Here is a 4,379-nt window from a genome sequence, read left to right as displayed (position 1 = left end):
CCCCAATAATAATCCATTTTCCATGCTAATCATGTGTTAATTTCATCATCACGATGTTTTCTGAGGGCAAATAATAATTCCTACTGATGTCAGAGTTAGCATGCGGCTTAACTTAAGATGATATATGTAAACATCATTCATAAACTATAAAATGCTGTACAAATATAAGGCACTGGCAGAAGTAATATTCCAAATATTTAATGACTGGTAGGCATTGCCCTCAACTAATCAGAATAGTCTTCAACCACAACCCTAGAACGGAGGCCCTACTAGGCCAGACTTATTAACTCTTTAATTGCTAGATAAAAGGTACATTTGGGGTTTCCTGAAGGAGAAGCTCAGGTAATGAGGGCATAGTGAAAAGAGGCCCAGGAGGCCACAGCTATCAAAAAGTTTAATATTTTAAAAAACATTTTACCTTGCACATGAGTACAATAATTATTGCTTTAAAAAGAGCAATACTAAAAATAAAAAAATAAAAATAAATAAAAAAATAAAAAGAGCCATACTCTTTTACTAATTTGTTAAAAAGCAAGAGTTCAACATAAAACCTTGCATACATATGTAGTGTATGTGTGTGTGTGTGTGTGTGTGTGTGTGTTTAAAGTATGCCTAATCCTCTTTTATATTCCACTGGCTTGTAATGATATTACAGAACTCAGTTAAGCCCAAAAGGTGTGCTAACAAATTCTAATTTTTGAGGTCTCTGTTTTTAGTCTTAGAAACGTCCCAGGGGCGCCTGGGTGCCTCAGTCAGTTAAGCACCTGCCTTCAGCTCAGGTCATGGTTGCAGGGTCCTGGGATGGAGCCCTACCCTGCTCAGCGGGGAGCTTGCTTCTTCTTTTCCCTTTGCCTGCTGCTCCCCCTGCTTGTGTTCTCTCTCTCTCTCTCTCTCTCTGTCAAACAAATAAATAAATAAAAATCTAAAAAAAAGAAAGAAAGAAAGAAAGAAAGAAAGAAAGAAAGAAAGAAAAGAAAGAAGAAAGAAAGAAAGAAAGAAAGAAGAAAGAAAGAAAGAAAGAAAGAAAGAAAGAAAGAAAGAAAGAAAGAAAGAAAGAAAAGATATAATTCAACATTAATCAGCATATGAAGAACCAGGAAAATTTCAAGTGGTAAGGGAAAAAACAATCAACCGACACCAACTCTACGGGAGACATGGATGTTGTGATAATGAGACAAAGACTTTTAAAAAGCACTGCTCAAAGAGGTATAGATGGTACAAAGGCCGTCTCAGCAAAAAGATAAAAGATATAAAGAAGAAATAAGGGACACCTGGCTGGCTCAGTCAGTAAAGCCTGTGACTCTTGATCTGGGGATTGTAGGTTTGAGCCCTACACGGAGGGTAGAGAAACTTAAAAAAAAAAAAAGACATGAATGGAAAAATTTTAAATGAAAAATATAATAACTAAAATAAATATTTACTGGGTGGGAAGAATAGAGATGATGGAGTAAAGAGTCTATGGACTTAAATTGATAAAAATTATCCAATCTTAACAACAGAGAAAAAAAAAGAAGAAAAAATGAACAGAACCTCAGGGATTCAAGAAAGCATACCTGAAATCCTAATACATATTTAATCAGCTATCAAATAATCAAAAAGAAATAAGAATGGGGAAGCAGAGGAACAAAAATCCGAAAACAAATAGTAAAATGGTAAATACAAGTCTAATATACTAAAAATTACATAAAATGCAAATAGTCTAAACACATTGATTAAAAGATAGGGACTGCCAGAATTGTTTTTTGATTAAAAAAAAAATTAAAGATAGGCTGTCTACAAGAAAACAAGTTTAAATATAATATCATAAGGAACATAAGAGAATATAAAAAGATATATATCATTCAAAAGCTAAGCAAGCAAAAGCTGGAATGGCTAAATTAACATTAGAAAAAGTAGGCTTTAAAGCAAGGAAAATTAACAAGCATAAAGAGGGACATTACATAACAATAAATGGGTCAATTTGTCAAGAACACATAATAGCCTTAAACGTATATGCAGCAAACCACTGGGCTTCAAGACACAGGAAGCAAAAATACAACAAATCCACAATTGTAACTGGAGATTTCACTACTCTTCTTTCATTAATAAATGATAGAGCTAGACAGAAAATCAGCAGGGATATAGAAGAGCTGAATTACACTATCAAACAACTGGAATTAATAGACCTTTGTAAAGTATTCCATTTAATAAGAGAAGAATACACATTCTTTTCAAGTACACATGGAATCTTTACCAAGACGGAACACTTCCTGGGTGATAAAACAAACTTCAACAAATTTAAAGAATTGAAATCATTTAATACATGTTCTCTGACCATAATGAAATTGAACTAGAAATCAGCAGGAAGATAATGTGTAAATCTCTAGGATCTTGGAAATTAACACACATTTAAATAATCCATGGGTCGAAGAGAGAGTCCCAAAAGGTATTTTAAAAAATTTTTCATTGAACAAAAACGAAAACACAACACATAAAAATTTGTGGGATGAGGCTAAAGCAGTGCCTAAAGGGGAATGTATATAATGTTTATAATGCTTATAAATTTAAAATGCCTATATTAGAAAATGGACTGCTCTTCCATTTTAAGAAACTAAGAAGAGTGGGTTCGCTTCAGCAGCACATATGCTAAAACTGGAACAGTACAGAGAAGATTAGTATGGCTCCTGTGCAAGAATGACAGGCAAATTCATGAAGTGTTCCATATTAAAAAAAGAGAGAGAGAGAGAGAAAAGAAAGAAAAGAAACTAAGAAGAGCAAAATAAACACAATGTAAATGAAAGGAAAGGAAATCATAAAGATGAGAAATCATGGGGCACCTGGACCACTTAGTTGTTTAAGCATCTGCCTTTGGCTCCAGTTGTGATCCCAGGGTCATGGGATGAAGCCTGTTGGGGCACCTGCTTCTCCCTCTCCCCCCTATTCGTGCTCTTTCTCTCTCTCATTCTCTCTCTCTCTTTCGGAGATCTAAATAAGATCTTTTAAAAAGAAGATGAGAAATAATGATATTGAAAACAGAAAAATAGAGAAAATCAATGATACCAAAAGCTGGTTCTGTGAAAAGATGAATTAAATTGATAAACTCTGGGCAGCCCCGATGGCTCAGCGGTTTAGCGCCGCCTTCAGCCCGGGGTGTGATCCTGGAGACCTGGCATCGACTCCCAAGTCGGGCTCCCTGCATGGAGCCTGCTTCTCCCTCTGCCTGTGTCTCTGTGTCTCTCATGAATAAATAAATAAAATATTTAAAAATAATAGTAATAATCTTTTAAAAAAAGCCTCAAACTTTCAAAACTCACCCAAGAAGAAATAGGTAATGTATATATTAAAGAAATTGAACCCATGTATTAAAACCTTAAAACAAACAAACAAACAAAAAACACAAAGACTCCTTCAGGCCCAGATATTTTCACTGGTGAATTCTATCAAACTTTTAAAATACAAATAGCACCAACTTTATGTGATCTCTTCCAAAAAATGGAAGAGAAGGGAACAGTTCCCAACTTATTTTATGATACTAGAATTGCCTTGATACCAAAACTAGACCAAGACAGGGCAAGAAAAGTACAGGCCAATGTCCTTCATGAACAGGAAACAAAAAGCCTCATCAAAATACTAGGAAATCAAATCCAGTAATATATCAAAAGAATAATAATCCATGACCAAGTAGGATTTATCCTGGGAATGTGTGGCAGTTTCCAAATTAAGAAATCAATCAGTATAATTCACTATATTAAAAAACTAAAATGGAAAAATGACAAAAGCCTATCAAACAATGCAGAAAAAGTACTTGAAAACATCCAGCATTCATTCATGATAAAATCTCTCAGCAACCTATAAACAAATGGGAATTTTCTAAAAAATACCTATAGCTAACATGATGTTTAATGGTGAAAGACTAAATGCTTTTGCCTAAGATCTGGAACAAAACAAGGATCTCCTCTCCATTCAATATAGCACTGAAAATCCTAGTCAGTGCAATAAGGCAAGAAAGAAAATAAAATGCATATTAATTAGAAAGAATACTGTGCCTTTATGCAGGTTACATAATTTTTTTATAGAGAATCCCAAGGACCTACTAAAAAAGGTCCTAAGTTAATAAACAACTTTAGCACAACCATAGTATACAAGGTCAACTCACAAAAAAATGTATATTTCTATACATTAAAATAAACAATTTGGACAGCAAAATTTAAAAAGTATATATCATTTGAAATTTTTCAAAGAGAAATGCTTAGGTATAAATCTAACAAAACTTGTGGAGGATCTGTTTGCTGGCAACTATAAACACTGAGGAAAGAAATCAAAGAGCATAAATTAATGGAGAGACATACTGTGTTCATGGGTTGGAAGACTCGATTTAGTTAAACACCCATTTTTCTCCA

The 4,379-nt window shown here is 33.9% G+C and overlaps 1 non-coding gene across 1 annotated transcript; it reads left to right on the top strand.

Moving 5' to 3' along the window:
• The first annotated feature begins 2,603 nt into the window (after positions 1–2,603).
• On the top strand, positions 2,604–2,708 carry LOC119874400. The gene has a single exon (XR_005368194.1). It is a non-coding gene; the product is annotated as a U6 spliceosomal RNA (small nuclear RNA).
• Positions 2,709–4,379: the final 1,671 nt, after the last annotated feature.

Source organism: Canis lupus, chromosome 12, assembly GCF_011100685.1.
Source record: "Canis lupus familiaris isolate Mischka breed German Shepherd chromosome 12, alternate assembly UU_Cfam_GSD_1.0, whole genome shotgun sequence".
Taxonomy (NCBI): Eukaryota; Metazoa; Chordata; class Mammalia; order Carnivora; family Canidae; genus Canis; species Canis lupus.
This window is presented reverse-complemented; position numbering and strand designations above follow the sequence as displayed.